Source organism: Ixodes scapularis, unplaced genomic scaffold (genome assembly GCF_016920785.2).
Source record: "Ixodes scapularis isolate PalLabHiFi unplaced genomic scaffold, ASM1692078v2 PGA_scaffold11__112_contigs__length_91849675, whole genome shotgun sequence".
Lineage (NCBI taxonomy): Eukaryota > Metazoa > Arthropoda > Arachnida > Ixodida > Ixodidae > Ixodes > Ixodes scapularis.
Window position 1 is genome coordinate 63095148 of NW_024609837.1, and position 11224 is coordinate 63106371.

Consider the following 11224-nt stretch of genomic DNA (forward strand, 5'->3'; position numbering starts at 1 on the left):
CTCTTAGAGATCGTGTCCAGTGTGTATGATTGGATCCTTGGTGATCATCCCATATCTTGTGTGATTTGGTCCTATTAAATTTATTACCAGATAACTTACGACTCATTGAATAATGCATAAATGTGACATAAAATGCGTGATCAAATCACTTGTGAGTAATCAAAATTGTGCCTTTTATAGTTATGTTTACTGCATGTGTTAGTCAATTGAAATGTTACTCATTTTCATTCTTGATAATGCAGCCATTGAGCTGTAAATTTTCACGTCGCTGTTATTTGTAATAGGTCCGAGAGTAGGCCTTCGTATACGAATCTTGATCATAAATATATATATATATATATATATGTATATATATGTATATATATGTGTGTGTTTTTATATAATAAAGCTTCAAGTTATTAAACGAATATCAATAAATTTAGAAATAGCGCTTTGTAATTTATTTTTCCATTTTCCCCCCTCTATACTTAATTTTAATGCGGTCGATAGAGTTAGTTTTTTCTTAACACTACTCGAGTTGGCTCAAGTTAGAGTAAGTGAAAAAAAAATATTCGTAAAAGAAACTGATAGAGTGAGTGCAATGCAACTTTTCACAAAGGTGTCTATAGGTGTTGCATTTCAAGTACTCAAATTTCATGAGTGTACGTCGCAGGAAAAACAATTAAGCGTAAAGAAATTCTCCCTTTTCCTAGGCACACGATGGAAAACGGCAAAAAACCGACTGGTTGACGCTGATACTCAAGGATGGCACAACATGAAGCAAAAATGCGTTTTTTTTTTTTTTTTAATACTGGTGGAAATTGATAAAACCTGTTTGCTCTACTGACGTCTGAGGCCTGGTTAGCTCAGTTGGTACAGCTCTCCACTGGAAATGGAGAGGTTCCGGGTTCGATGTCCCGACCAGGCGGATTTTTTCGGTCGCGCACCAGTAACCTGTAGCTGTGTTTGGAGATTTGTGTTTGTCCTTTGTTCCTATGGTTTCCCGTTTACAGGAATTACTTTCGTCAAAAATGTGATAGTTTCTTTGAGATGAATATCCTAAAGCATACCCGTCAGATCCGAGCGCGTGTGGTACCATCTGTGAATAGCTTTGTCAACCACAAAGTTGTTTACTATCCTTCTTCCTAAGCATAAAAGGAAAAAAAAAAATTTGCCTTCATTTTTTTTTTGTAATTTTTACTTTTGCGGGGTTTGGGTATAATAAATTCACCATCTAAAGTCTTTACAGCTGAACAGCGTTCGGAAAGGCCCCCGTAGACGCTCCAAATTCCTTTGAGCGTAATCACCTCAGCAACACCGCGGTGTTTCTAACACTGCCCCTGTCCCTATTTTGGAATACCCTCGCGAAGAGCTCCGGATCCGGAGGGGAGCGGTCGGACTGTCACGAATGACGTGACGGCTGACCGAGTCGCGTGCATGCCTCGAGCGAGGCGTCGCCGCATCCCACGTATGGACAGAGCTGTGCCTCGCGTCTCCGGCATCAAGCACGTAGGATAACTTCTTTTTTTTCTTTTTATCTCGTATATAGGCCCGAGCGTCGTTTCAGTTCACCAAGAAAGACGTGGCAGAATGAAGTGTGTGAAGAGGTCGAGCACACTGTCTCCAATCGGACTGGGATTTCGACGATACCCGATCGGTTAAGGGTCATCCGAGGATGGCGTTAGTAATAAATGTGACTATTTAGTCACGCGCGGTTTAAGAAACGCATGTCGTGGCTTATTGCCTTCATGGTACTTGATTCGTCATTTGTTCGTCCGCTTTCTTATCGGGTAACGACGCAATTTAATTGGCTGTGGAGGGACAATGAATGGGGGCCCGAAACGCCCTCCGCTCTTTAAAAACTTCTAAAGAAAAGTTTTTTTTAACAGTTTGGCTGGTACGCGCGTGTCAAAAAAATAAAATTTTACGCGAAAACAAAAATTACTTACAGATATATTGACGGCGCGAGACGCGATTTAGTCGGTAATCTCCTCCTTTCCACTTGTTTTCTCTTTTGGAAATACGGGCGCGTGGAGGAGCGGTGGAGTGGCTTGGTCATCACATTGAGGTGGAATTAGTGTTTGTCCATTCTGTCACGTCGAGGACATTGCGCGCAGAATTTAAAATAAATCATACGCCGTCAATATTGCTCTAATTTTTTTTTCGCGTAAAATTAATTTTTCGACACGCGTGTCCATCCCAGACTGTTTAAGAAAATTTCTTTTTTTTTCTTTTCAGGGGCTTTTTTAGAGTTACCAGTGAGTATACCGGACGCTTCTTTTAAGCCTAACGAATTTGTTTTGAAAAAGCCGCGAAAGCTACAACGTTCATGCGGTTTGTGCTGGTGAGGATCCATAAAGGACGCTAATCTTCACGATCGGTCGGTTAATTAACTAGAATATGTTTATTAACGTTTGATCTTTGAAAATAAATGTGTTATTATAATAAGAAACTTGCTGAGCGTCATCGAAAAATACTAAATCAGTCAATATTCGAAATAACTGGAGCACGTGAGAAGCACGGTGGAGCACTCGTACAGCAGGAACGAGTTTATCGGCTTTTACTAGGCATGTAGCGAACCGGTTGAGGTTCGAGTTCTACCAAGTTTGACATTTTCGAACTTCTTGTGAAAAGTTCGATCAAGGTTCGACTCAGGTTCGACTTCTATGTGCATGCGCGGCAGGCTGGCTTGTTAGCTTCGGATTGGATGGAAATGGCTAAGGGATGAATTAATGGCAGCTCTAATTGGTTATTTCAATTAATAGAGTACAATAAAAATTAAGTTAACTTCTCCAGTGACCAGAATTAGTTTCTGTTAATTGCAACTGTTCATAAACTAAAAATAGCCCTTTGCGTAAAAAAAAAAATATTCTCCAAACATAGACATGCTCTCATCAAGGTCTGGCCACACTGTCCAGAAACTCGAATTAGTCGAATTTGGTTTAAAGGTCGAAGGTGCGTCGAATTAGTCGAACTCCGAAAGTTCGACCTAAAAATTCGGTTCAAGAAAAGTTCGCGATATCCCTAGCTTTTCGCGTCTCTGATCATGCCCGTTTTCTCACCCCGGCCTTGTGCCTCTTATGCAAGTGCGCTTCCGACGCGCTCAAAATCATTGTAAAACTTACTGATGATTTGTTTCTGATGACGCCCAGCAAGCTTGTAATGGGAACCATACGTAATATTCAATAATTGAAAAGTGAATTTACAAAGTTTATTTAATTTATTGACCTATCGCGATGGTTAACGCTCTATGTTTTGTCCCCTTGGCCGCGTGACTCACCTGCGCAAACAGTACAGAGTGTAACTTTCACGACGTTTTATAAACGAATTTGTTAAACTTAAAAAGGAACACCCTACATAGGATGGTACAGTATAAAAATTGTATTAAAAACACCAGCTTAGAAATTTGCGACTGCTTTAAAAGTACATAATAATAATAATAATGTTTATTTCTTCATTAAGTACAATTACATGATGAGAGGGGAGTGAGGAAAACAACTGCATTTCTGCAGCTTCACGAGTCTTGCCCCCTCCCCAAATGGGAAACAGCGGCAGGTCTAAAACTAAATGTGTCACGTTGTAAACAAACGAACGAGACAAAAAAATTCTCCTTTATAGCAATTCAATTTAGAACATTCCAATGTGGCAGAAAAATTAGCTGTTTTAAACTGACTGTCTACTAAGAAAAGCGACTGTGCACATTCAAGGGCTTAGATACATAGCAAGACTATGTAATACTATACCCATTCACTAAATTCATTCTAACCGGATATAACTGTAACTTATAAATGAGGACATTGAGCGAAATTTTTACTTAGTCATTGCTACGCAAATTTACTCTACAAAAAAAAAATTTAAATATATTTTATTGTTCATGTTGAAGGATGAATATTATGAGTATTAAGGTAATTAAGTAGGGTCGGAAGCCCGTTGCATAGCATTTGCTCGCAGTAGCTTGTTCTGCAACTGGGGACTTTCCAGTAGCCTGGACTACGAGTGGGATATGTTGTCAATTTCGGTGATAAGGACGCCAGTTCACTAAGATTGACAACATTATTTTTTTTTATTTCAGACCTATAACTTAGACAGAACCGATATTTATACATATCATGAATATGCATTAAATTTAAGTTTTTCAGCAGAAGTCTACTAGGGTAATCATATGGAACATTACATATTATTCGCAGTATTTTTTGTAGGATAAGTATTTTGCTCATATTTGCCATTGTGCTAATTTCCCAGACGAGGTGACAGTATTGTATATGTGTAAGAAATGACAAGTTATAGATTAATAATTTCGCACTTTGTTTTGGCAAATTTAGAGCGGTAACGATACATTATGCCAATCACACATGACAGCTTTATCAAGATGTGGTTTAGATGACTATCCCATGTCATTTGTTGCGCGAAAACAACTCCAAGAACCTTAAAACAGGTGAAAAGTTCTTTTTTATTTTTCCTATTCAAAACTTTATCTTTTATAATAGCTGCATTTTTATTCTTCGGTTGAAATCAAATAGCATTAGTCTTGCTCACGTTAATTTTTAAGGCATTAGCGTGGCTCCAGCTACTAAACATCTGCACAGTTTGATTCTCCCTGGGTGCAAGGTTATCACAGCACACACGTGTGAAAAACAAACTTGTATCATCAGCATTGATTATATATTTGGTATTTTTATATACGTTCAAGATGTCATTAATATTTAAATATCACAAAAAAGGGACTAAAATACTGCCTTGTGGGACGCCAGATATGATAGGTTGGATATCTGAAGAGTACCCGTTAATATGAACATATCGTTTACGATGAGCAAGATATATGATGAAATGATAGCTGACGCTTGTCCGCGAAATCCGTACCTTTTAAGTTTCTTTATCAACAACTCATGGTTTAAATAATCAAAGGCTTTCGTAAAATCAACAAAAATACCAAGATTCATCTGTGTATTCCCAAAGCTACGCAAAATGTATTCCCTTTACTCCAGAAGGGTTAGCTCTCTAGACTGCCCTTTACGAACATAAAAACAAACCGGAAACCCCACTGAAAAAACCTAACTAAATGTTCATTTCTGTTTCATGTAATTGTTTAGTGCGATATAGTCTAGCTTATATGGGAGGGGGGAGGGGGGGGGGGGAAGGCGTCACAGGGATAGAGTGTCAAACTAAACGAAACAAAAAATAATTAAAAAGGCGCGAAAAAAATCGCGGGGCCCTTTCGCTAAAATAATTAGTAAGAGGAGTTTTCTGACGCATCTAAAAGGCGGCTATCGATAGTAATGATGAGGACAGGTGGTTCTATGCCGGTGATGTTCTCGGAAAAACAATAATTGTGATAAGCTTCTGTGGTAAACTGAGAGACTCCAACTTTGGCCGTGGTCGATTGGGGAAGAAACGTAAGGGGGGTTGAGGAAAAGCTTTTCACTTAGGTTAAGATAAGCATCACCGATTTCGTAGAATGGTCATGATGGAGCGTATTAACGACTCAGCGAAAGAAGAGGTAATGAGAGGCTTACTTTAATAGATAAAACACTGGCTGTACGATGAAAGTCGTCGGGCATGACGTGAGCGATGAAATTTTCAATTTATTCTTTCTAGATGGGAGTGGCGTTTGAACAGGATCTCAGATTGCAGCTGCTCTTTGTTGTCCCTATATTGCCACGCGCGTCGCCATATACAGACAACGAAGAGGAGGTACCAAAGGAAAGTTTCAGATAAAGAAATAAACTCGCGTTATGTTATGCTTAGGCATGTGGCGAACCTGCCCAGGTTCGAGTTCGACCACGTTCGACTTCTTCGAAATTTTAACGTGATGTTCGACAAAGGTTCGACTGAAGTTCGACTTTTGTGCTCATGCGCGAAAATGAAAAAAATACAGTTGACTCCACCCGGCGGAGGAATAGTGCAATATTTGCTGAGTGTATTGGCATCACCGGTTCACATTACTAACTAACCAAAGCATTACAAGCGCATATTTTTGCTTTAATATGCTATAAACATTGGTAACCATTTTATAAAATATAAAATAAACTACTTCCTAAATTATTTGTTTCCCGAAATTCGAGATATTCGCGTAGAAGCCGGGCAACACTGTTCAAAAGTCGAACTTCTGCGAACTTCAGTGAAAGGTCGAAGGTTCGACGAACCAGTCGAACCTTGATGTTCGACGTCAAAACCAAGATTCGACAAGAGTTCGCGACACCCCTGATTATGTTTCCAAATAGCCGGCAGGCCTCGGGAATGGCAGACATGACCTGGGTGAACAACATCCAAAGTATCATGTAAAACAGTCAAAATGTTTGCCACGGCATTAGGTAGACCATAGAAGGCCCACGAAGTAGCTTGCTCGTGGCTAAAATAAAAACGCGCGAAAATAAACTCAAAAGATGTGAGACGTTGACGAACCTTTACTCTCACTGCCCCATCTCGACCTTCTAACTAAGCAATACAATTTTAGGCGTTTCTGGAAATTAGAAATTTCGCTGTCGCGCATAGTACGCTGAGCAAGTTGGCGTAAAAACTACAATATCAGGAAATTAAAAATTGATAGTAGAAGGCAAGTGAAGCCGATTACAATTAGCAGTTTGAGCGTTAAGAAATATGATTGGAGGCTTTGTAACGTAAGATGTGGAGCTGTTACGTATCAGGTTGTGTTAGTTCGGTGGCTCCAAAACTTTAAAAGTATGACCATGCGTCCAGCAAAACGGTAAAGCACCGAATAAAAATATAGAACTAGTAAGGTCACTTTGAATAGACTCGTGAAATATATTTTTTTAATAAAATGAGGAGACTTATCTTAAGGTCAAGGTATCGCCAGATGTATATAATTCAAATTCCTCTCCGGGAAACAAATCCTTGGACGGGAAGAACCTTAGAGTTGCAGGGACATTACGTTTCAATGAAATCATTTAATGCGATTTATTCGCGTGTTTTATATGCGCGAAAATATCATATCCTGATTTTAGAAGTAGAAGGGAAGACAGAGAAGAATTTATGAATGCTGTTTTACTGACGTCAAGATGTCAGCCCGCGCGCATATATAAGGCAGAGCAGAGATCATCTGATTTCTCATTTCCCGTATAGTGTAGGCAGTTGAAACATAGAAAATAGGACACAACGCCATCAATAAAAAATGTTTGTCAGCAAGAAGCTAACCAGTAAATAAGGTCTAGCTTATGGCCAAAAACGGCCTTAAGTAGAGGATTTCAGTGAGTCGCAGATCTTGCAAGAGAAGACCGAAATTAATATGCATTCATAACAAGGTGTTAGAGGGAAGGTTAGTATGAGGTAAAGATTAATTATACTCTACTAATAATACTCTACTAAATTCTACGAATATTATTTTCACCTCCACTTCTTTCGTTCAGATGAAAGCAAATCCCAGTTAAGTTTGTTTCATTTCAGTGAAGCTTTGTCCCCGCCCATAGCGACCCAGGACAAACATGACTATTCATTTTGAATGCGTTTCCAATTTATCAATCAAGGTTGTTTGTGCAAGGTCCCAGACAAGAAGCGTTGAGATTTTGTTTCGCCGTTACAATTGTTGCTTCAACGTCTACCACTTGAACAGGTTAGTATTGTTTACCCAATATATCTTGAGACTCTGAAGAGCCCATGCAAATGGGCATCGAATGTTACATATTCGAAGAGAAAAGGCTGGGTGAAATTTCGAAATGCTATGCCGGCATACACATACCTACCTGGCGGTATAGCCACACCGACACGTGGTTATGGGTCACTGGTACGCGATACTGGTCACCTGTATGAAAATGCATGTTACGGTACGATCACACCGGACGGTTTTCTCTGATTTGTCGCCGCTAACTTCGTACCAGTGCTACCTGTACCCTTTATTTGGTGAAAAGTAAACTTGTGTCGGCGGCCGGTATCGGATGCGGGTGACCCGCATACGTATACAGGAAACCAACGTGAGTATGTCGGTGGCCGGTACGAACCTTCATAGACCAATCAATATAAACTAGTACATGGTTTTCTTTTTATAGGGTGAGTTAAACAGTACTTTTTTATGTAAAGAAGTTTTAACTTTTTTCCATGGCAGTTGTGTGCCTCAGTGTACACTGTGCGACACAGTTAGCACGCACGAGCGATCGCTGATTAATACGGTTTCTATTAAGCTTAACATTTGCCATAAAACTGCTTTTGTGGGCAATAGTCACCATTCAGGGCAGTAAACTAAGCCAAAATGATCTGTTGGGCGAGTTGGTTTTACATAAATACTGAAGCCACAAGGACAATGACATGTGAAGGACGTAGACAGGACCAGCCCTAAACTCACAACTGAAGTTTAATTAAATGGGTGGGAAAGATAAGAAAGATGTTAGGAGCATTCAAACTTCAAAGTATAGATAGTAATTTAGAATCAACTACAATGTTGTTCTCTGGACATATTGGTGACTTTCGAATTTGTGAATTATAATAATTATTATTTCTTATAAATATATTGATTGATATAAATTTCGAGGAGCATTCAAGATGTGCATATAATATATGAGCATAAAGGTAATTCAAGCAAAATATTTAGACTTAAAAAAAGAGAGAAGGTAATTCAGGGACACCAATTAAAACATTCTAGTTCTTTCGACGATCAGACCATCGATGCCGAACTTATGCAAGCTTTCCTCTTAGATGCTGTCAGGTATGGGCAAAATGCATGCAAATATGTATCGAAATACAAATACGAAATACAAATACAAAATACTTTGTCAAAAATGTATTTAATTACAAATCTAATTACATTTCCAAAAAAACATTTAAGTACAAGATACAAATACAACCTAATGTAGTTGGTGTCCTCCAAATGCCTTTCCAAATACATTCCTCAAAATTTGCATCAGTGACTTCAGGGTACCTGCAACGGGTTTCTGGGTATCTCATTTTAATTTTGCATCGCACACTCGCGAGTTAGTGTGTCAGGCTCTAGTGACGCAACAGAAATATAATCCCAAATAAATGTAATCAGCTTGGACCTAATAGGTGAAAAAAGTACAGAGCTTCAAGCAGCTTTTTTTTGTCGATTCATTTCGGTATAGACCAACAAAGAACCGAGACGACCGAGACGCGCAGCACTAGCTAAAGTATTTTTTATTGTTGCAACTCGCACCAGTTACGAAAATTTGGACGACCCCCGCATTCAGAATGTTCCAGGCAAAAATATGGATGGAAATCAGGCTGGAAAGCATCACAAGTTGTCACAGGCACTTATTTAGCCCGTCTGCCTGTGAACGTTGATTTCGTCACTATGCTTGCCCTGGACTAGCACCGTAATTACAAAGTCACTAAACGCTTGTGCTTGATTGAGGGACACTGCATTCGGTGCAGAGCGTAGTTTTCTTCCTGCTCTGGATAATGACAATAAATTCGAGGGATGTATTTTCGCCCACAAAATTGTATTTGATTACAATTTATTTGAAATACCCACTTTTCAGTATTTAGATACACACGTCAAATACATTACCCAATTTGTAATTAAATACAAATGCAAAATACACAGAGTATTTGAAATACGTATTTGAAATACTTGTATTTGAAATACTGCCCATTCCTGGATGCTGTCATATTCGCTTCCAAAGCTTCTGTAGTTATTTGATCACTAAACTGCTTGGGTATTTGTGTGTAAGTGTAAGAAAATATGTGGGGCTTACGAATACTTTGTCTCAGTAAAAGGCAGAAAAGCACCGATATCGTATTCGCGCTAGTAGTGTCCCGCACTGTGTACACCGTAGAATACTGCATTTGGGGCCTTGTCTCAGCTAGTCCTTGATGTAGACGCAATTTTTAGATTGATTGGAATGTCATGACAATGAGGCATTGATCACAATGTGTGTGTTCAGTGCCACAATCTCCTTTTATGGCCTGTAAAAGAACGCCAACCTTGATCGACACCGACATATTTGAAATTGAAATTTTTAATTCAAATTCTTTTTTTGCCCCAGTTTTTTTTTTTTTTTTTTTGCGAGCCTCAGTTTTCCCCCTCCCCCTGTAGTCAATACATAAAGACTCTAGATAAGATGGTGCTTTTACCGGATGCATCGCTTCGCTCTTGCAGGAAGTGCTAAGTATGTTCTTTCTCTTTAAGTTTTCAATCCAGAAAAAAAAAAAAACAATAAAGGTGCATCATTTTTGGTGCAAGAGCTTTTCAATTTTTTTAATACTTATATTTATACAGTTGTTCAGGTATACCGAATTTAGTCTTAAAAGCGCAACATACAAACACCGTGAATTCCCCAGGCTTTCTTTTGTAGAGCTGATTATGTATCCCTGCGTAGTGCGTACCAGACTAAATTCAGTGCTCCATTTTACGTTAAGTGCGACAGTAGCCAACACTACGAAACGATATAACCATGGAAGTAGGAAGCCTCTGGAAGCGACATGACGCCACCAGAGGTGAAGCAAGAAGCCTAATGATGACCAAAACCATAGCCTCCTCTATACACACAAAGCCTGGCAGTTCGACGACGGAGCCACACAAGGCCCGGTCGCAGATTTGGAGCGCAAGGCTCTGGTAGCACAAAACATCAAAGAGTCATTTCTCAGGGAACCTGGACATCAGCGCACAGATTTTGCAGCGGCGAAGACCCGAACACCCTTGTTCGCTCGGGAGAAGTGTGTTTCGGCGTCTCGCCGCAGCGGGGCGCCAGTCACGTGGCTCTCCTCTAATCCGTTGTCTGCCGCTCCACAATTTCCATTCCGGCGGCCGCTTCTCATCGCGATCTGCCAGGCTTTGTCAGTATATAGGAGGCTATACCAAAACCAAAAGAGTGAGGCGCTAGTGGACGAAAAGGAGAGCTATCCTTTCCGTCCAATAGCGTCTCTTGATTTTGGTTCTCGTTGCGGGGGGGGGGGGGGGGGGGGGGGGGGGGTTTCTCTAGCTTCTGTCCTCCACCTCTGGCGGCGTCATGTCGCCTCCAGAGGCTTCCTACCCCCCCTGGATGGAACCAACCAACCAACTTCAAGAGTGCACCATCAAGGTGCTCGTCTTCCTCGTGGATCTGCTATTACCGATTGGCTTATCCGGCATTAACAAAGCACAAAGAGAACTGGCGCCATGACAACGCACTTTTTGGGTCTGCTTGATTGACTCCCTTCGATCGTAGCTTTGGCGGCGGTAAGAAGTCTTGTGAAACTGAGTGTAGTTGAACCGAGTGGTTCCAAAACTATGCGAAGCGCAAGTTCGTCTGCTTCTTGCACAGGGGTTGCGATTATGTGAGAACACCGAGCTCTCATTGGC